The sequence below is a fragment of the Muntiacus reevesi genome, chromosome 8 (assembly GCF_963930625.1).
Source record: "Muntiacus reevesi chromosome 8, mMunRee1.1, whole genome shotgun sequence".
Lineage (NCBI taxonomy): Eukaryota > Metazoa > Chordata > Mammalia > Artiodactyla > Cervidae > Muntiacus > Muntiacus reevesi.
This window is the reverse complement of record NC_089256.1, coordinates 17,271,900-17,294,721: the sequence shown is the minus strand read 5'-3', so window position 1 is coordinate 17,294,721 and position 22,822 is coordinate 17,271,900. Positions and strand designations below refer to the sequence as shown.

The window sequence follows — 22,822 nt, the reverse complement described above, 5'->3', positions numbered from 1 at the left end:
GGGTGTTCATTGGAAGGACTGATGCTGAAGCTGAAACTCCAATACTTTGGCCACCTCATGTGAAGAGTTGACTCATTGGAAAAGACCCTGATGCTGGGAGGGACTGGGGGCAGGAGGAGAAAGGGATGACGGAGGATGAGATGGCTGGATGGCATCATTGACTCAATGGACATGGGTTTGGGTGGGCTCCAGGAGCTAGTGATGGACAGGGAAGCCTGGCATGCTGCTATTCATGGGGTCGCAAACAGTCAGACATGACTGAGCGACTGAACTGAACTGAAGGACAGGAGAGGGAACATAATATTTTAAAAGAGACAAAATGTTGTGAAGTGATTGGCCTCCAACTAATAAAATAATATTTAAAAAAAAAAAAAAAGAAACATAGTCTCTAAGGGTGACAAGAACTTTAAAAAAAATTTTTTTAATGCTCAAGCAAAATAAAAGGAGTGGAGAAAAAATAAGGTTGGCAAAACATTGACAATTCTTTAAACAGGGAAATGAAAGGTCATGAAAATTCTCTCCACTTTTGTGTGTATTTGAAAGTGTCCCAAAATTTAAAAAAAAAAAAAAAAGCGTTTAAAAAGAAATACAGTCATAGTGCTCAGATGAGAGGTAAGAAAGAATATTTCAGCCTGCTGAAGGCATCTGTGGAAGCAAGAAAGAGGTCAGAAGTTCCAGAAACTTGTAATACAACTACTCCATGGTATGATCTCAAGCTATGAGCTAGTCAGTATCACCTATAGTCTCCTGAATGTCAGTAAAATAATCCAGTGTCCTTAGAAAAGAAAAATCCCCATACTCTTCATTTAGGCATGGCCATGCAATATTTAAATGGGAAATACTTATACTAAAATATTTCTTATTTATCTAAAATCCAACTGGGTATCCTGTATTTATATTTGCTAAATCTGGAAACTCTATCAATATTCTATTGTTTAACCAAAATTTGACACCATAATCAGAGGTTGATCCAAGTGTATTTTCTACCTTAATTCATGTTCTTTTCCTCCTGTTTCTGCTTATCCTGTCTTCCTCCTTCCCATTACATTTCAGTCACGTTTTCTTTCCCAGTGTCTGTATCATATCGTTAATTTCCTTCATAATGAATCTGTTTTACTCACACAAGTCAAGGGAAAATGAGACCAATTGCTGATAAACCTAGATTCAAAACAAAGTCAAGTTAATGCCTTGCTGCTTTTGGTATAAACTACATTTCTTTCCAGTATTGGAAACCCAAAAGTCAAGAACTTAAGAAAGTTGAGGAAGAAAAGTGAGAACATAGGAGAGCAAAATCCAGTCTGGCCCTGAATCCACTCACTTCTTAACAGAGAGAAGGATATTTTTCTAGTTTAAGAGGATAATCTAGATAATTGGTCATTTTTTAAAAGAAATTTTACATTGCAGAAGAGTTGTTTAAAAAAAGAGGGGTGTCAAAAGAGAGGGGATTTATATATACCTGTGGCTGATTCACGTTGAAGTTTGACAGAAAACAACAAAATTCTGTAAAGCAATTATCCTTCAACAAAAAGTATATAAATTTAAAAATAATAATAATAAAAACTAAAGTGATAACAGCTGCATTAAAAACAATTCAAAATCATTAGCTAAAGCATACAAATAAGTTTCAATTTATTTATTATTAGATGTTTTCAATATCACCCCCCAAAAAAGGGGGTGAAGGAGAATCAAGAGTAAGAGGTATTAAAAGAGCGAGCATTGAACTCCTTTACTAACATTTTGTAAAAACAATTTCACAAGCTTTCTAGTTCTCAACCCCCATAAGTGGTGGGTGGCTTGGCATTATTATAGGTTTACAAAGAGAGAAATGAGTTCTGTGAGGTGGAGGGAGTAAATGAAATTCTGATGTTAGGATTTCATGCCCCAGAGTAGTGTGGTATCAAGATGCAACTGTTAGGAATCTTTTGCTTGCAGGGGACAGAATTACAACAAAAAGGAAATTTAACGGGTCTCATGACTAAAAAGTCCAGAAATTGTCTAGTTTCTAGCATGATTTGCTTCAGGGGTTGAAATCATGTCACTAGTAACATCCTCAGAACAAACTACCCATTATGGTTTTTAGTTGGCACAAAAAGCTCCAACTTTGCATACTTCCAGGATCAAGGCCCACAGGAAGTAAACAAAAAAGGAACCGTTTCCCAAAAGAATCAGAAAAAGTCCCTTTAGGAAAAATTGGCTCTGCTTGGGTTGTGGCTCCACTCCGAAACCAGTTACTGTAGAGACAGAAATGCCATTGTCTGAAGGGCTTAGGGTCCCAAACTAAGAATGGGCTACCCCGAACATATAGCCTGAAATGGGATAAACTCCTTAAGTGACCCAAACTAAGAATGGGCCAGCCCAAACATATAGCCTGAAATAGGGTAAACTCCTTAAGTGAATGTTTCCTAATCTTTCAATCAAATCTTTGGGAGATGTGGCACAATCAACAGGCATTTCTTGGCCACAAAAGCTCTGAGCACCCTCCTTGTCCTTTCTCAGATGGCTCAAACTGCCTCTTATGCCTGAGAATGATGCTCTCTGGGCTCTCTTCAGAAGCATCTGTTCCTGTGAATATCAGCTTCTGCTCCTTGGAAACTAAGCTCAAAACTGAGGCAGTATTAGAGTGAGAAAGGAAAAGGTTAGTGACATCAAGGAACCCTGACCAAGAACTGGATGGGAAATGAAATGAGAGAAATGCAGAGGCTGTGTTAGAAAGTCAGTTATACTGCTGACACTGAGAGGCCTCGCTGAGCTGTGTGATCAGATGTTCAGTTTCCTGAGAAGGAGATGCATGGGACCTGTGTCTGCCAGAGGATAATGAGCAAAACCCAAGCTTTATCTTTATCACCTTCTCACCCCCTTCTGCTGCTCCAACCTGTGATGACACTTTGGTGAGTGGATGCAGCAGCAATGCATTGTTCTGAGTCCACTTTCTCTTTTCTGCTAAAGACAACCAAATTTTCTTCAGGTAAAAACTCACTCACTCCCAATCCTAGTGTGGTCTGAATGGGGCAGAACCAACTCCCTAGCTCTAGAAATGGGCAAAGAATGAAGACCCAGTCAAGTCACAGAATTCCACAGCCATTGTTACACGGCTGGCTGCAGTCATGACTTTCTACCCTACTACCTGAAACAGGCCAAGCTTAATCATAGGACTTATGCTGGAAATAACTAGAAGGCAAACTTCCTTTTGTCCTAATCCTAGCCTGAACCCTGAACCTGAACTGGTGGCAAAGAGGGAAGGAGGTCAGTTTGGTCAACTGACCACTACTTAGAGGGACTTTTTCTGAGAATAATGTAAACACAGAGAAAAGCAGATCCAAGGAAAGGACAGAAACAAATTTCTGGTAACATGAACATGGATTCAGCGATATTTAAAGTAAAATATAAAACCTTGATTTTCCACATAAATTCCTATTTTGCTAGCAACAGTTTGAGCTAAGTTTCTGTGCAACAAAAAGAAATCTAACCACAGTCACTCTTCATTTATATACACCTTTATGAGAATAAGGGGGGAAAATACCCATAGTGGGTGGGCATAGCCTTGAGAGTTTAATGCTCAGCAAATCAGTGGCACATTAATGCCATGACAAAGAGTTCTTTCTCAGTAGAGATGTGCAGTTCAGACTAGCTCAGCTACTGAAGTGTGGACTGGATTTCAGCTACTATTCCTCCTATCAGCTGAGCAGCTTCGTTCTAACTGCATGTGTTTATGTAACAGCCCTGAGCCGTTAACATAACAAACTTATTAACTCAAATTAATTTCCTGTTTACAAAGGCTTTGTTTGTGTTAAAACATGTCTGACTCAGTTAGAAAAAGGCAATAATAAACCACTAATCAATTAACATAATGGGTATTCCATGTTGACTGATTTTTATCATAATAAAGAGATGACTTTTTGGCTATCAATACCAACCTAGACTGAATACTGAAAATGGATAAAAAGAGCTATCTGTCTTGTGGGTGATGCAGTATTCCTGGCCCAAAACAAAACCCAGTGTCTAGAATCTGCCAAGAGATGGGCAAGCAGAACAGAGCATCTTAAAAATTGGATGATACAATCTTGAGAAAGAATGGAACTGAAGGAATCATGCTCCCTGACTTCATACTATACTACAAAGATACAATAATCAAAACATTATGGTACTGGCACAAAAACTGACATATAGATCAATGGAACAGAGATAGAAGCCAAGAAATAAACTCACACACTTATGATCAATTAATCTATGGCAAAGGAGGCAAGAATATGCAATGAGGAAAAGACTGTCTCTTCAATAAGTAGTGGAAAAGCATAGAGCTACATGTAAAATAATTAAATTAGAACATTTTTAAACAGCATATACATGTCCTGGCTATTATAAACAGTGCTGTGATGAACATTGGGATGGATAAGGAAGCTATGGTACATATACACAATGGAATATTACTCAGCTATTAAAAAGAATTCATTTGAATCAGTTCTAATGAGATGGATGAAACTGGAGCCTGTTATACAGAGTGAAGTAAGCCAAAAGGATAAACACCAATACAGTATACTAATGCATATATATGGAATTTTAAAAGATGATAACGATAACCCTATATGCAAAACAGAAAAAGAGACATAGATGTATAGAACAGACTTTTGGACTCTGTGGGAGAAGGCAAGGGTGGGATGTTCTGAGAGAATAACATTGAAACAAGTATACTATCAAGTGTGAAACAGATCGCCAGCCCAGGTTGGATGCATGAGACAAGTGCTCAGGGCTGGTGCACTGGGAAGACCCAGAGGGATTGGATGGGGAAGGAGCTGGGAGGGGGGATCAGGATGGAGAACAGATGTAAATCCATGACTGATTCATGTCAATGTATGGCAAAAACCACTACAATATTGTAAAGTAATTAGCTTCCAATTAATAAAAATAAATGAAAAAATAAATAAACAGCATATACAAAAATAAACTCAAAATTGGTTAAAGACCTAAATATAAGACCAGATACTCTAAAATTCTTAGAGGCAGAATACTCACAGCAATATTTTTTTTGTATCTATTTCCTAGAGTAATGGGAAAAGAAAAACAAAAATGAACAAATGGGACCTAAGCAAGCTTATAAGTTTTTGCATAGCAAAGAAAACCATAAACAAAATGAAAAGACAACCCTCAGAATGGGAGAAAATATTTATAAACAAGGGATTAATTAATTAATTAATTATAATTAATTTATAATTTAATTAATTTATTTATAAACTGACAAGGGATTAATTTCCAAAATATACAAACAGCTCAAATAGTCCAATATCAAAAAAACAAAGAACTCAGTCAAAAAATGGTCAAAAATTAGTCAAGAAGGCCTAAGCAGACATTTCTCCAAAGAAGACACATGTGTATGTGTGTGTTAGTTGCTCAGTGGTGTCCATCTCTTTGTTACCCCAGGGACTATAGCCCACCAGGCTCCTCTGTCCATAGAATTCTCCATGCAAGAATACTGGAGTGGGTTGCCATTCCCTTCTCCAAGGGATCTTTCCAACACAGAGACTGAATCCTGGTCTCCTGCACTGCAGGCAGATTCTTTACCATCTGAGCTATCAGGGAAACCCATAGAAGACATACAGATGGTGAAAAAGCACAGGAAAAGATGCTTAATATCACTAATTATTAGAGAAATGCAAATCAAAACTACAATGAGACATCACCTCACATCAGTCAGAAAAGCCAGAAAAATCTACAAACAATAAATGCTGGGGAGAGTGTGGAGAAAATGGAGCCCTCTGACATTGTTGGTGGGAATGCAAATTGGTGCAGCCGCTATGGAAAACAGTCTGGAGGTTCCTCAGTCACAGTGGAAAACCATATGGAGGTTTCTTGGCTGATTCATGTTGATGCCTGACAGAAAACAACAAAATTTTGTAAAGCAATTATCCTTCAGTTAAGAAATAAATTAATTAAAAGAAAAGAAAAACAAAAAATAGAGTTACCATATAAACCAGAACGCCCACTCCTGGGCATATATCTGGAGAAAACTCTAATTCAAAATGATACATGTACCTCAATGTTTACAGCAGTTCTATTTGCAGTAGCCAAGATGTAGAAGCATCTAAATTCCATTGACAGATGAATGGATAAAGAAGATGTTGTGTTTACATACATAAATATGGTAGAATATTAGTCAGAAATAAAAAAGGATAAAATAATGTCATTTTGACAACATGAATGGACCTAGAGATCATCATATTGTCAGTCAAACAAGACAAATATATATTACTTATATGTGGAATCCAAAAATTGCTACAAATGAACTTATTTACAAAATAGAAACAGTTTCACAGACATAGAAAAGAAAGATTACCAAAGAAGATAGCAAGGTGGGGGAGGGATAAATTAGGAGTTTGAGATTAACACAAACTACTGTATATAAAATAGATAAACTACAAGGATCTACTATATAGAACAAGGAGCTATATTCAATATCAACCTACAATGGAAAAGAATCTGAAAGAAGATATAATATATAAATATATCAGTTCAGTTCAGTTCAGTCACTCAGTTGTGTCCGACTCTTTGTGACCCCATGGACTGCAACACGTCAGGCCTCCCTGTCCATCACCAACTCCCGGAGTTTACTCAAACTCATGTCCACTGAGTCAGTGATGCCATCCAGCCATTTCATCCTCTGTTGTCCCCTTATATAAATTGGGTAGTATGTGGCAGGAAGCTTTTCCCCAAGATTTGTGGTCTTAAAATAAGCCCACAAATTGACTGATATTCCTCCCTTTAGAAGGCACAGATTAATTTCCATTTTCAAAGTGTGGACTACTTTTAATGACTTGCTTCTAACAAAAAAATAAAAAATGATGGTTTATATAGGGGATGTAGCTGCCACATCATAAGGATATTCAGGTATTCATGCAGAGGAGTCTGGATACAAAGAGCTGAGGCCTCTTTTCAACAGCCAGTATTAGTTTGCCAACTGTATGATTGAGCCTCTTGAAAGTGGCATGGCCACTGGCAGTCAAGCTTTCCTCCATCAGTAGCTTGATGGCAACCTCATGAGAGATCCCAAGCCACAACCACCTAGCAAACTGCTCCTGAGTTATTGCCTCTTAGAAATTGTGTAAGATAGTAAGAAACTGTGTAAGATAACAAATGCTCATCACTGTTTTAAGTCAATATGTGTTGGGGTAAATTTTTAGGCAGCACTAGGTAACTAATATACTGAGAACAAAAAGACTCCAGTCACTAAGACTGAGAGTCAAGCAGAGCTCCAGCCCAAGAGGAAAGGGGGCACTGAATTGTGAACAAAAACAGGAACTCAGGGATGGAAATTGGGGCAGTCAAAGCAAGAGGAACCACATGCTTGACTGAGTCCTGGAGAGAGCTGTGAACCCAGCTGTTCTTTTGTATCCCTGACGTGGAGTCCCATTGCTGCAGAGCCTGGGGCCGGACTGAGCCTGGAAGTTGGGCTAGTAACAGGCCAGTCCTCTCACAGGGGCCAAAAGCTGGTAGAAATGCTGGCTTCCTGCTCTGGCTCTAGGAAGACTGAGGTCCTAGCAGCTAGACTGCCCCAGGATGAGGAGTTTGGAACCACCAGATATAGGAACCAAGGGATGAGTTGAAATTACATGAGTAGAAATCCCATGGCAGACTGAAGGTCTTTGCACAACACAAAAGTTGAGTCAAAATCAGAGCTAGAAAGGTGTATATAATTGAGACAGAGCAAAAAGCAACATCTTAGGATGAAGGCTATGAGAGAGGGATCCTGAATCAGGCAGGACCCCCAGGGCAGGCCAGGTACAAAGACTCAAGTTAGATCAGTAGTTTTCAAACCTTAAAGTGCATCAGTAGTTTGTTTGTTTTTTTTTTTTAAAGAAATATCGCTAGGTCCCGCCCCCAAGAGATTCTGAGCCTAAAATCCAAGGGAGCCCTGGTGATCTGCATTTCTAATCAGTTCCCACGTGTTGCTGATGCTCCTGGGGTGCTTTGAGAAGGACTTCAGGCCTGTGTCCCAGGTCTGTCACAGCAGGAAGGAGAGGAGATTGTTTTGAGCAGAGAAGTGTTCCTGTTCCCTGAATCTAAATAAACATTTATATGTCCTATCCTTATGTTCCTTTTTTCTTCGTATTTCTTAAGCCCCACCCTCTACTGTATGCTATTAGCTTCACCACTGAAAATGAAGTAACTGTAAAATGTGCTGTGCTGTGTTTAGTTGCTCAGTCATGTCCAACTCTGCAACCCCATGGACTGTAGCCCACCAGGCTCCTCTGTCCATTGGATTCTCCAGGCAGGAACCCTGGAGTGTGTTACCATGCCCTCCTCCAGGGGATCTTCCCAACCCAGGGATTGAAAAACAGGTCTCCTGCATAGCAGGCAGATTCTTCACCATCTGAGCTACCAGGGAAGCCTCAGCTGTAAAATAATTGCCTTAATTTACTGAGCCATTACTATGTACTGTATTTATATTATACAATTTGGCATCAAACTTAGTAAGGGGAATACTATTCTTATCCCCAAAGTATAAATAAAAAGAACCCAGAGCTTACAGTGATTAGTTAAGAGGCCCCAAACATTCAGGAAATTATAACAAACCTTCAGAAGTTACCCTAGCTATATAACAGTGACAAAGTTATATCTCTTTGAAAGCAGGAAGGCAGAGTTTGCCCACAAAGAAACAAAATCCATTGGGTAGCTCACATGATGGGCTTTAGCTGTCATTTTTTTCAGAGAAACAGACAGAGATACTTCATTTAATGAAAACTTGGATGCAACTCAAATCCATTTAAAGTAGAATATAATTGAGATTCCTTTGATTTTTCTGTAAAGAACTCCTGTTAAATGGCAACCTTCAAAAAACATCAAAGAGAAGTCAGGGAAAATCTCTACATTGATTACTTCTTTCCCACTGTGAACATACATGACCTGTGTGTGGCTTGTGTATTTACGACACTGCCCTAATGACAAAGCCTGTCCAGTTCCATTTGCACTGGTTAATTACAGTTGGATAGGAAATTTGGAAACAACTGAAATGTCCAACATAATATTTGTACAAGCCATATGTTAAACTTTATGCAGCACTTAAAACTCATATATTGTAGAAAAGTTTTAGAATATTCATCAGGTACAGGATACGTTATTAAATGAAAGAAAAAAACAGTTCATATCAACTTAAAAAGTTATCTTGGGCTGCTATCTTAGTTTGGGCTCTCATCAGCAGACTATAAGTCACTATCATGTATAAAATAGATAGCATAGGAAGCTCAGGTCAGTGCTCTATGTTGACCTAGAGCAGTGGAATGAAGAGAGGAGGGAGGCTTCAGAGGGAGGAGATATATGCATACTTATAGCTGATTCATGTTGTTGTACAGAAGGAACCAACACAACATTGTAAAGCAATTATCCTTCAATTTAAAAAAATTCAAATTCAAGAACTTATTAATATTTTGGAGGTGACCACAGGGAACACTGTGAGGAGAGGAGAAGTGGGACAGGGAAGAAAAATGCCAATAAAGGTTGCACAGTCATGCAAGCTACCACCATGGACAACCCAACTCAGTTTCATGAGAACTCTGGAACCCAGGCAGACAGCATCATTGCTTAGTGTGATCCCACAGAAGGGGTAAAGCGTTGGGTACTTAAATAGCACCTTCTGTCAGCCACTGAAGATTGTTCCCAAGACCATTAGTTCTCTGGCACTTCCAGCTTGCCATGAACAGATGTAGAGTAGGCTCTGGGTGAGGAGAAAATAAAAAACCTCAGGGGAAGAGATGCAGATGCTGGCAGTTAGAATCAGGTCAGGGTGAACTGTGTGGTAAAGGCTGAAGGGAAAAACTGGCAGTGTCCAGAGTATCTGCTGTAACCAGGTATCCAGAACCTAGATCTTGAGCAAAAGCTTATGTGCTATGAGTTTTTCCAAAAGTGCCTTCCCAGGGAGCAGGAGTGAGGGGAAAAAGATGGGAGGCAGAGAAAGAAGGTTCAATCCGTTCAAGGGTGAATTTCCAAGCTGGCCCTCACATGGTAACAAGTCCACTGATTGCTTGATCTAATAAAGCTGTCTCGAGAGGATGTGTGAACTACTCATCCCCAGACAATCTGTCTTAAGGAACGAGATGATTTTAGCCTCAGCTTCTGCACCTCATTGGTGAAAATTTTCCCGTGGTACATGAATTCTCCAACACCTCCAGACCTTGCATGCAGGCTCACCGACTGGGCGCATGACCTCTCACACCTCAAAAGTGTAAGGGAAGCTGAGAGAGGGAGGTGGGGGCATCCAGCATGGACAGGAGGGAAGATTGCAGGGCATGCCTGAGTGGAGCCAACATGTCCTTACATGCTCTGTTACCCTCGTGGCAGCCAGCACAGAAAAGTTGATCAAGGGCCTCAGAAATGGTCAAGGCCAAGAGGATCTGAGATTCTGCCTAAGATATACCTGATACATATTTGCTTAATAAATATTTACATACATTCATCCATGAAACAAAAACTCACATGTACAAACACAATCGCACATAAAAATAGACAACAGGATAAGAAGAAAGACAGTGATTAAGAGCAACCAAATTTTATTCCGTCCTTTATTCTTTAATATATATTTAAAATTTTACATAATAAAGGTGTTTTGACTTTACAGTGGCTGAAGGTGATGTGGACAGTTTTAGAAAGGGAGGCAGAGTAGGAAATATCTATTTTTCAAAGTAAAGCAAACCAGTAAAAGCAATTATTATTCTGTGTTTTATTTGATGGGCACAGACAACATTGTCTTCTTTAATAAAGTTTCAATCTTTTAAGAGATTGCTTAGAAAAGTATCAATGTATCAAAGTATTAATGTGAGAAGTATAATTTATCTTATAAAAAATGAGTTAACAAGTCATTTAAAAGTATACTTCTTTTTAAAAAATAATTATTTATTTATTTACTTTTGGCTGTGCTGGGTCTTCACTGCTGCACAGGCTTTTCTCTAATTGTGGCAAGAGGGAGCTATTCTCCAGTTGTGGTTCGTGGGTTTCTCATTGCAGTGGCTTCTCCTGTTGTGGATGGAGCACTGGCTCTTGGGCACAAGGGCTTCAGTAGTTGCGACTCCTGGGCTCTAGAACACAGGCTCAGGAGTTGTGGCACATGGGCTTTAGCTGCTCTGCAGCATGTAAGATCTTCCTGGACCAGGTATTGAACCTGTGTCTCCTGCATCGGCAGGCATATTCTTTACCAATGAGCCACCAGGGAAGCCAAAAATATGCTTTCTTTATATATCTTGCTTCAATGTTTATTCATTCCCTAAAGTACCCAAAAGCTGTTATTCACCAAATGCTTTTCTGAGCTCCGATTATGGGCAAGGTCCTTGCCAGTCACTGGTCATAACAAGAAGAATCAGAAAGAATTGCCACCAACTAGGAGCCCATTCTGGAACGTGCAGATAGGTTATGGCAAAGAAAATTCATACTCACCAAGTGCCCAAATGGTTTATTACTTTCCTTAACCTCCAATGCAGTGAAGTTAGGGCCACAAAAAACTAGTTCTGTCCAATAAACTGTGAGCACAAATGATGTATGTCACTCCTGAGCTAAGGCAGCTATGAACTGATGTTCTCTACCCCTGGAGCAAGGATGTAGGGCCCACATTTTGCTAGACAACATAGCTACAAGAGGGACAAGGACCACTAGACCCATATAAGACAGCGCATGAATAGGATACAAATCTTTATTGTTCAACATAGCCTGAAGACAGACAATTTTCTTGCTTTGGGATCCACTGAAAACTTGATAATCTTATGGATTATTGTTGTCTAGTAAGCATACCAGAGAAACACACCTAAATACATTGCCACCAAAACTCAAAGAGGCTCACCAAATGATACACCTTATCTTGTGTGTGTCTCTTACTTAAGAAGGCATAACCAGATGTGTCTCACCTTTGGATCTCTAAAAATTTTACCAATGTAGCAGACTCAGAGATTGGTGGAGACTGAATTGAATCCTGGAACAAGAAAAAAAAAAAAACACTGGTGGAAAAATTGGTGAAATCTGAATGAAGTCTATGGTTTGGCTAATAGTGCTGCCCTGATGTTTATTTCATTGCTTTGAGAAATATGCCATGGTTTTGAAAGCTTGTCAACATTAGGGAAAGCTGAGTGAAAATTCTAGGGGACCTCTCTGCACTACCATTCCAACTCTTCTGTAACTCTCAAATTACTAAAAGATTAAACGTTTGCAGAAAGGAAGCTGGAAAGTTCTGACTGGTAAGACTTGAATATATAGGTCAGGAGAAATAAAGGCACATGTGAGAAAGTGCACGCGTATGTGTATTTTTCTCTATTGATGTATCTGTGTGTGACTGTGTGTGTACTGGTGTATGTGTGTGGTTGGGGGCCATCTGGTGTGGGAGTGTCTCTGGGTATGTGGCTGTGTTTCTGTGTGTCTAGTGTGGGAAGCATGAGTTTATATGAGCACATGGTTCTACTGTGAGGAGATTAATAAGCCAAGGTGCCTCCATGAACCTGAGAGTTAACACCTCCTTAAATTTTGAGTCCTAAGCACCATGCTTAAGTCACCCTAATCTACTTTTTTAATGAAGCTGCTAAAAGAAGCAAAAGAAAAAATCAGGGGGCATCTGGATTTGAACCAGGGACCTCTTGATCTGCAGTCAAATGTTCTACCACTGAGCTATCCCCCCTGATTCTAAAGTACTTATCCCACTTTTATAAGTTTCATCATACTTTGTAAATATCTGTGTGGCTGAGACTCCTCCCAGATTTAATTTCATCCCTGATGCCCTTCTAGCCACACCACCTCCTATTTTCCCAGAGCATGTGTGTTCATTCTCTTCTCAGAACCTAAAGCTCAGTGCTGTGTTCTCAGTCTAAGTCTCCAGTGTTTAAAATATACCACCAACTGCCCATAAATATCTGGGCGTATCAGTGAATGCTGTAAATATCACAAGCTGCAATCAAGTATTGGACATGGAGAGGATCTTAACTGGGTATCCACAACTGGACTGCAGAGGCTCATGTTAAACTCTGAATCATGAATCACGGGCAAATATTGTATGTGTGCTTGAATTGTATATTGTACATGATTTCATCAGATTTTCAAGGGGATCTCATCCAGGTGAGCTCTCTCTCATTTTACAGTTGGGAAAAAAAATTTAAAAGCCCCAAGTTCACCGCTTATTCCTAGTCCTTTGAGCTTCAATCCAAGAACCTTTAATCTTATGTGTCTCCAAGATTGAGAAGAAAGGCCAAGGGAATTTGTCATTGCAGTAAATTCTCCCTGATGAGGCCCATCAGCTGCTGTGAAGCTAAGGAGCTCACAGCCCCCAAGCTTCAGCTCACAGCTCTCTGAGGGCTGCAGACAACCCCTCCCAGCCTGTCTACTCTGAGGTTTTACAGAAACCTCAGACTGCAAAGCTAGTATGCCCCAAACTACAACTATCTTCCTGCCCAAACCTGCATCTCCTCCTATTTTGCTTTGATGTAATAATAATAGTCCATGTTTACTAAATACTTGTTTACTAAATACTTGTTACGTGCATGGTACTAAAAGTGCCAGCCATAACTTCCTCTTGAATCATCACCAAAGGGTCCCACAAAACAGGTATTATTGTTAGCACACTGATTTTTCAAGTAAGGAAACTGAGGCACAGAGTGGCCACACAGCTCATGGGTGGTATAGCCAGGATTTCAGTGTGAGCTTAGAGCTGGGTGCTGGACCTGCCTATTTTACCATTTGATCAGTCTCCTTCCTGTCTAGATTGGTGACTGCGTACTCAGTCATTTGCGTTACAAAACATGTAACACAACTCTGGGCTTCTTTCAACCTCTCCTCCCCAGTTCTAATTAATCACTGGGTACTGTTGATTTTATCTTTGACATCACTTAAGTCCATCCCCACACCTGCATGCAGTGCCACTGCCTCTTAAATGGCCTTCTGGCCTCCAATCTTCAAATCCATCCCCTACGACTCCCAGAGCAATTGTTTTAAAACTAGGTGCATCTAGGTGACTTCTGTTCAGAGGCCTTCATGACACATTCCAAGCCTCTTAGCACAACAGAGATTTCCTGTATTTTGATCCCTGCCTGCCTGCACAGTTTAAGCCTCGTCTTATGACACTCCCCATGCCACATGTTGTGCTCCAGTTGCTTTCAATTATATCCATCTGGCTCTAGCATCTGTCCATACAGTTTTCTTTGCCTGGGACTCAACCACGATTCCCTGCATCCCTGCCTCTACTCCACCCTCCCTCTGGTGAGATATTGTCCTTATCTGAGACCCTGACTTACCATCAGTTCTTCTTGGGAACTACCTATAACCTCACTCCTCTGGACAGAGGTAAGAGTTGCCTGAAGCTGGCCCAGCTTGTACAACTCACAGACGTCTGACTTCTTATTTCACAGGCTTGCTTCCTGGCTGAGAACACACTGAGGCCAGGGGTTGTGTCTTACTCACTTCTTGGTTCACAGGGCATAATTTTGGCACATAGTAGATACTTAGTATATGTCATTCCAATTGATTTAAAGATACAGAAATGCCTGTGTTGTAGGCAAGTTAAACCTAGACTAAAGCCTGACTTCTGGCCCAAGCCTAGGTCTGGAATGCAGGCACCCAAGGTGGTGTGCTGACTGCAGGAAATGAACTAGGGGTTGAAAGGTAGAATGAAATCTAAAATACAAAATATAACAAAACAGACTTACAGATACAGAGAACAAATCAGTGGTTACCAGAGGGCAAGGGAGTAAAATATAGAAAAATATGGGAAGGTAATGAAAAGGTACATACTTTCAGTCATAAAATAAATAAGTCATGGGAATGTAATGTACAGCGTAGAGAATACAGTTAATAATTTTGTAACAACTTTGTATGGTGACAAATGGTATCTCACAATGTATAAAAATATCAAATCACTATGTTGTACACCTAAAAGTAATATAATATAGTAAGTGTACTGCTGATCCTGCTCACAACGCAATTGTCTCGCTGTGTCTCACTGTGCGCACTATTCACTGAACCCATGGTAGGCAAGGTGTGAGCTAAGAAACTAGAAGAAAATGCAAGGAGTTGTAGGACCTGCAGATGCATTTATTCTCTCCTGGCTGGCAAAGCAGCCATAGTAGCAGACACACCATATTTTCTCCTCTCATGGCTGACCCAACAGACACACCTGTGATGCAGCAATAATATTGCTACTTTTTTGGGTGTAGTTTATATAATGAAAGTAGCCATATCCAAGCGAGTACCCTGTGACACGCATATGTCGGTGCTGTAAATGATCTCAGCTGTTACACGGTCATTATTTACAAAACATGGGGCGAGACAGCCTGATCGTGCCATCTTGGCTAATTTGCTTTCTCCCCACACTTCAGGGTCTCTCGCCTCATATTCTATGTGCAGTCCATCTTCTGCGATATTCCTTTGGTGAGTAACACTGACCCTTGGATTTATATCTTGCATCAGCAGTAGCTACAACAACAGTTACATCCCCAATACATAGCAAAACTCAATGCCAGGTATCATGTTGCAGTCCTTGCCTTCATGGGGCTAGAAGAGCCACCCACTGCATGTGGTGTGCCTTTATCTTCCATGGCCAAGTCCAGTTCACCTTCTGTCCTTGGGAAATTGCAGGAAAGCCTCCACAAGGGCAACTCCACCCTTCAGGGTTTTTTATTAAGGACCAACAAACTCTCCCCAGGGGCACCTTACCCACCCCTTCAAGGAGGGGATTTTTTTTTTTTCTTTTTGCAGCATTCACAACACACTTACATGATTCTAAATGCTTTCTTCACACTGTTCTAAGTGCACAGGAGAATCAGAGGTTAGTATCACATTACAAGACACAGTCTTTATACACTAAATCTACATCACAGGACACAGCCTAAATCTACATCATACATCATAGGACACAGCCTTTATAGTCTAAATCTACATCATTTGGCTGCCATAGCCATCACTGTATGCACCAGGACCAGGAAACTGCCCTGGCTTGCCATAAGCAAGCCTACATTCAGCACCAGAGTCTGCCAGGGCCATTACTCTTTCTGTACCTTAGTGACCAGCAAATTGCAAGTTCTCTACATGGGACCTCCAGTCCCTGCTTGAGCTCTTCAGGAGGGCACCTTGGTCTGAGTCCTATTCAAAGCGGAAAAGGGTGTCATCGAAAGGAACATCTTTGGGCACCATGAAATCTTCTAACTGAACTGCCCGTATCTCTCGCTGTGGGTGCTTTCCAAAGTTGGTTAACTGCTGCCCCAGTCTCAATAGCCTCCATAGCTCTAGGAGCAGAGCATTGGGCTGTCTATCCATTTTATTTCTGTCAACTCCCACTGCCAGCAAATCAGCCCACATTTGATTCTCATCACCTGGATGGGGTCTTTACCAGCTCTTCCCACTTCGGGATCTTCATGCTTTCAAAATAGCATCTCTCATACCGATCCTCTACTTCTCTCAGTAAGGACCCGCAAAACCCCCACCAGCACTGGGGCCACCCCTGTGTCCCAGAGTTGCAAAGGCCAAGCTGCCAAGGTTTCCCCTTGCTTTTGCCAAAACTGCTCACCCAAGTCAACCAACACTGCCTGAATATGTGGTCGATACGTCGGGAACTCGTATAGTCACACTGGGGACCCCTAGAGGATGTCCCCCATGGGTCACCAGCTGCTCATGCTTCCCTTTCCGCTGCACAGTGGGCCTCACTGCCAAGTGGGGACCCGCAGTCCCATAAGGCTCATCATTACCGTCACTTACCGCCTTGCCATCAGAAATGCTCGGTTCTTTAGGGTCACAGAGTTCTTGCTCTAATGCCAATATATGTTGCTCTAGTTCTTCCAAGCGTCTCTGCACACTGCATACCAGCACAGCCTCCCAGAGAGCACGATCCATATTCACCTCAGGGCAGTCAGACAAATCCACCCCACAGAACCAGCGGCAGTCTGGGCTGCCTTGTTCAGCAAATGGAAACACCGCCTCTAACACCTTTTCAATGCTATCTGGTGAACCACTGCCTCCCAGTCTTCCACCAGAGCCCAAGCCAAGAGGATTGCAGCCACATGGCACCATAAGCTATCTGATGGCCACTGGCTTCCTCCATCCGGTGGAGCCTCAGGCTCCTCTACCCTCTGAATATCTTACTGACTACACCAATTGTATTGCTGATCCTGCTCACAGCGCCAATTGTCTCACTGTATCGCACTGTGTCCACAGTACACTGAACCCATGGTGGGCAAGGCAGGAGCTAAGAGGCTGGAAGAAAATGAGAGCAGCTGTAGGAACCACAGAAGCAGTTCTTCTCTCCTGGCTGGAGCAGCAGCCATAGCAGCAGATCCACTGTATTCTCTCCTCTCATGGCTGAACCCAACAGACACAGCTATGAAGCGACAGTAATGCCACTGCTTTTTGTTGTTGTTGTTGTTGTTGTTAGTTGGAGGCTAATTACTTCACAACATTGCAGTGGGTTTTGTTATACATTGACATGAATCAGCCATGGACTTACATGTATTCCCCATCCCGATCCCCCCTCCCACTTCTCTCTCCAAACGATTCCTCTGGGTCTTCCCAGTGCACCAGGCCCGAGCACTTGTCTCATGCCTCCCACCTGGGCTGGTGATCTGTTTCACCATAGATAATATACATGCTGTTCTCTCGAAACATCCCACCCTCACCTTCTCCCACAGAGTTCAAAAGTCTGTTCTGTACTTCTGTGTCTCTTTTTCTGTTTTGCATATAGGGTTATCATTACCATCTTTCTAAATTCCATATATATGTGTTAGTATGCTGTAATGTTCTTTATCTTTCTGGCTTACTTCACTCTGTATAATGGGCTCCAGTTTCATCCATCTCATTAGAACTGATTCAAATGAATTCTTTTTAACGGCTGAGTAATATTCCATGGTATATATGGACCACAGCTTCCTTATCCATTCATCTGCTGATGGGCATCTAGGTTGCTTCCTTGTCCTGGCTATTATAAACAGTGCTGTGATGAACATTGGGGTGCACGTGTCTCTTTCAGATCTGGTTTCCTCAGTGTGTATGCCCAGAAGTGGTATTGCTGGGTCATATGGCAGTTCTATTTCCAGTTTTTTAAGAAATCTCCACACTGCTTTCCATAGTGGCCATACTAGTTTGCATTCCCACCAACAGTGTAAGAGGGTTCCCTTTACTCCACACCCTCTCCAGCATTTATTGCTTGTAGACTTTTGGATAGCACCCATCCTGACTGGCGTGTAATGGTACCTCATTGGGTTTTGATTTGCATTTCTCTGATAGTGAATGATGTTGAGCATCTTTTTATGTGTTTGTTAGCCATCTGTATGTCTTCTTTGGAGAAATGTCTGTTTAGTTCTTTAGCCCATTTTTTGATTGGGTCATTTATTTTTCTGGAGTTGAGCTTCAGGAGTTGCTTGTATATTTTTGAGATTGATCCTTTGTCTGTTTCTTCATTTGCTATTATTTTCTCCCAATCTGAGGGCTGTCTTTTCACCTTACTTATAGTTTCCTTTGTTGTGCAAAAGCTTTTAAGTTTCATTAGGTCCCATTTGTTTATTCTTGCTTTTATTTCCAATATTCTGGGAGGTGGGTCATAGAAGATCTTGCTGTGATTTATGTCGGAGAGTGTTTTGCCTATGTTCTCCACTAGGAGTTTTATAGTCTCTGGTCTTACATTTAGATCTTTAATCCATTTTGAGTTTATTTTTGTGTATGGTGTTAGAAAGTGTTCTAGTTTCATTCTTTTACAAGTGGTTGACCAGTTTTCCCAGCACCACTTGTTAAAGAGTTTGTCTTTTTTCCTTTGTATATCCTTGTCTCCTTTGTCAAAGATAAGGTGTCCATAGGTTCGTGGATTTATCTCTGGGCTTTCTATTCTGTTCCATTGATCTAGATTTCTGTCTTTGTGCCAGTACCATACTGTCTTGATGACTGTGGCTTTGTAGTAGAGTCTGAAGTCAGGCAGGTTGATTCCTCCAGTTCCATTCTTCTTTCTCAAGATTACTTTGGCTATTCGAGGTTTTTTGTATTTCCATACAAATTGTGAAATTATTTGTTCTAGTTCTGTGAAAAATACCGTTGGTAGCTTGATAAGGATTGCATTGAATCTATAGATTGCTTTGGGTAGAATAGCCATTTTGACAATATTGATTCTTCCAATCCATGAACACGATATGTTTCTCCATCTGTTTGTGTCCTCTTTGATTTCTTTCATCAGTGTTTTATAGTTTTCTATGTATAGGTCTTTTGTTTCTTTAGGTAGATATACTCCTAAGTATTTTATTCTTTTTGTTGCAATGGTGAATGGTATTGTTTCCTTAATTTCTCTTTCTGTTTTTTCATTGTTAGTATATAGGAATGCAAGGGATTTCTGTGTGTTAATTTTATATCCTGCAACTTTACTATATTCATTGATTAGCTCTAGTAATTTTCTGGAAGAGTCTTTAGGGTTTTCTATGTAGAGGATCATGTCATCTGCAAACAGCGAGAGTTTCACTTCTTCTTTCTCTATCTGGATTCCTTTTACTTCTTTTTCTGCTCTGATTGCTGCCACTGCTTTTTTGAGTGGAGTTTATATAACAAAAATAGCCCATGTCCAAGCGAGTACCACGTGACACACATGGGCAGTGCTATAAATGAGCTTAGTTGTTGCATAGTCATTACTTACAAAGTATGGGGTGAGAGAACCTGAATGTGCCATCTTGGCTAATTTGCTCTCTTCCCACAGAAAGTCAATTATACTTCAAAAAAACTAAAAAGGAAAATACTGATACCTACCTCCCAATACTTACCTCCCAACTTTGTCATAAAAATTAAATGGATGTATGTGAAAGAAAAAATATAAAATATTGTTATACTCAGTTTTTATAGTTTTTCATGTGGGATTTGGGAAAGGAAGACAGGTAAACAGGCATGCTCTGTCACCCATCTTAAACAGGAAGTTTTATTCTCAGTATTACTGTTGACAGGTAAGAAAATTTTTTTATACCAAGAAGATGTCAAGTGAGATGGGAGCTACCCATCTGGAGTTCCCTTAAGGTATAAACTACTATTGGAAGTCAACAGACTTTTGACTTCCTTGACTTTCAAAGAAGTCAAAAGTCTGTTGATTCACCACTGCTGGTCAATTCAAAGTGAGCCTTCAAACCTTAGTAAGGAAGTGAAATGAAATGAAATGTGAGTCACTCAGTCGTGTCTGACTCTTTGTGATCCCAGGCTCCCAGAGGAGCCTGCCAAATTCCTCTGTCCATGGGATTCTCAAGACAAGAATCCTGGAGTGTGTTGCCATTCCCTTTTCCAGGGGATTTTCCTGACCCAGGGATTGAACCTGGGTGTCCCATATTGCAAGCAGATTCTTTACCATCTGAGCCACCAGGGAAGCCCTAGTAAGAAACTAACTACAGACATTTTCCTGGAGGAATAGATCAAAGGAAGAAGGAATGATGGGACAAGAAAATGAAGGGAGACAGAGACTGGTGGAAAGCTTATCTGTAGGATGAAAGTAGAAAATAGGAAGACTCAGAGCTCCTGATGAGGCAGCTAAGAAAAGTAACCTGGACAACAAAGAAGGAAAATCAGGACAAGAGTTTATTATGGCCCCAGCTCTACTATTTGTGTTAGCCCATGCCTGTTTCCCTACAGAAATGAGTAGTAAAAAACTTCATTTATTACTGAAATAAATACAATTGAATTTAAAAGTTGTAAGCTAAGAATCCTTAATTTAACACTAAAAATAAAACAACAACAAAATCTTTGTTGTTCAAAGACAAAGAGAGTAAGTGACCTGGGAGGCTGATGACCAGCTCATCAAGAAGAGGTGAGAGATAGGAACAGTGCTTGTTTCCATGAGGAAAGGGGTAAATAGGACACTAGTAGTAAGGGAGAGAGAAGATTGTACAAATAATGTAGATTCAAATCTAGATTATGCTATTTTTGCATTATGAGGTTTTGACAGAATATTAAAATTCTCCAATTCTTGACTTTATCACTGGCAAAAATGGAATAATAATTATAATAACAAGGACACTGTTATAAACTGAATTGTACCCTCCACAAAAATGTATATGTTGAAGTCCTAACCCTCAGTTGCTCACAAGGTGACTATATTTGGAGACAGGGTCTTTCAAGTGATAATTAAGGTTAACTGAGGTCAGTGGAGTGGGCCTTGATCCAACAGAATGGGATCCTTATAAGAAGAGGAAGAGGCACCACCAGAGGTGTACCCAAAGAGAAAAGGCCATGTGAGGACACAGCAAGAAGGCAGCCATCTCCAACCAAAGGAGAAAGGTCTCAGAAGAAACTTAACTCTGCAGACAACTAATGTTGGGCTTCTAGGCTCTAGGGCTATGAGAAAATAGATTCCTGTTGTTTAAGCCACCCAGTCTGGGGTATTGTTCTGGAGCTCTAGCAAACAAATACAAGTACCAACATGACATTGTGTTTGTGAGGATTAAATAAGAAAAGGCAAAGAGGCAGGGGGAAATGGATACCTAAATTGTTGTCTTCCAATGTCTTTTCTCAGTAAAAATGATGCTTAATCTGCAAGTAGGATATTTGGGCAGAAGTGAGTCAATTCAGTGAAAGGAGCATAGTATACACAATGACCCTGAGCCTCTGAACTCCAAAATAACTACTGCTGTTACAGATTATGAATAACCTAAGAAAGATTACCTAAGAAACTTCTGCTTTATTGACTACGCCAAAGCCTTTGAATGTCTGGATCACAACAAACTGAAGCTGAAACTCCAATACTTTGGCCACCTGATGTGAAGATATGACTTATTGGGAAAGACCTTGATGCTGGGAAAGATTGAAGGCTGAAGAAGATGGGACGACAGAGGATGAGATTGTTGGATGGCATCACCGGCTCGATGGACATGAGTTTGAGCAAGCTCCGGGAGTTGATGATGGACAGGATGGCCTGGCGTGCTGCAGTCCATGGGGTTGCAAAGAGTCAGACACGACTGAGCGACTGAACTGAACTGAACTGAAGAAAAAAATTAAGAAAAAAGTAGTGCGGACATAATTTCAGAAAAGTTATTTATAGTAGAATTTGTGTGACCCTCCAAACTGTTGAGTTGCTAAAATCTACCCAGAAAGAGAAAGGAAGGAAGGAAGGAAGGGAGCAAGGGAGGAAAGAAAAGAAGAAGTACAAGTATGCCATTTGTTTACAAAGATGAAGAAATCATAACGTTTAGCTAGCTTCAGTGTCTGAATCAACACTTTGAAACTCATACCATGAATTTTGCAATATGACCCATTCCTGCAAAATTTGCTTTATTGTCTGAGGGAATCACTCATTTATTTATTTATTCATGAGCAATTAGTGAGTAAAAGCAGACCAGATCTCATGTTAAGCTCTGTGCCTGTGACTTAGGCAGGAAAAGTTTATATTCATACTATTTCCAACACTCTGACTCCAAAATTAGGAGCAGACCCATCAACTGCCGACTGCTTAGTCCTTTGGAGTAACTTAGTACACAAGCATTTCATTTCTTAGTCACTCTGCAGCCTGGTTTAGCCTTTCTGGTTTGCCTCCCCTAAGGGACAGTTCCCATAGATCACCCATAGATGGCACTAGCTGGTTGTGATGAAATAGAATTTCTTAGAATTTAAACCCAGGTCTCCTGCATTGAAGGCAGATTCTTTGCCTTCTGAGCCATCAGAGAATCTCAAAATTTTAAAACTTCTCACCATGGAAACTTTTAAACACACACAGAAATAGAGATATCGTAATGAATCCTTAGGTATCCATCACCCAATGTCAACAGTTATCAACAAGTGGCCAACCTTGTTTACCTACCCCATTCATCTGCCCCACCCTCTGGATGATTCAGAATGAAATCTCAGACATAATCATTTCATCTATAAATATTACAGT

At 40.6% G+C, this 22,822-nt stretch overlaps 1 non-coding gene across 1 annotated transcript; it reads right to left on the bottom strand.

The window, feature by feature from the left end:
- Positions 1–12,568: 12,568 nt before the first annotated feature.
- TRNAC-GCA (transfer RNA cysteine (anticodon GCA)) lies at positions 12,569–12,640 on the bottom strand. Its single transcript has one exon. It is a non-coding gene; the product is annotated as a tRNA-Cys (tRNA).
- Between the last annotated feature and the right edge of the window lie 10,182 nt (positions 12,641–22,822).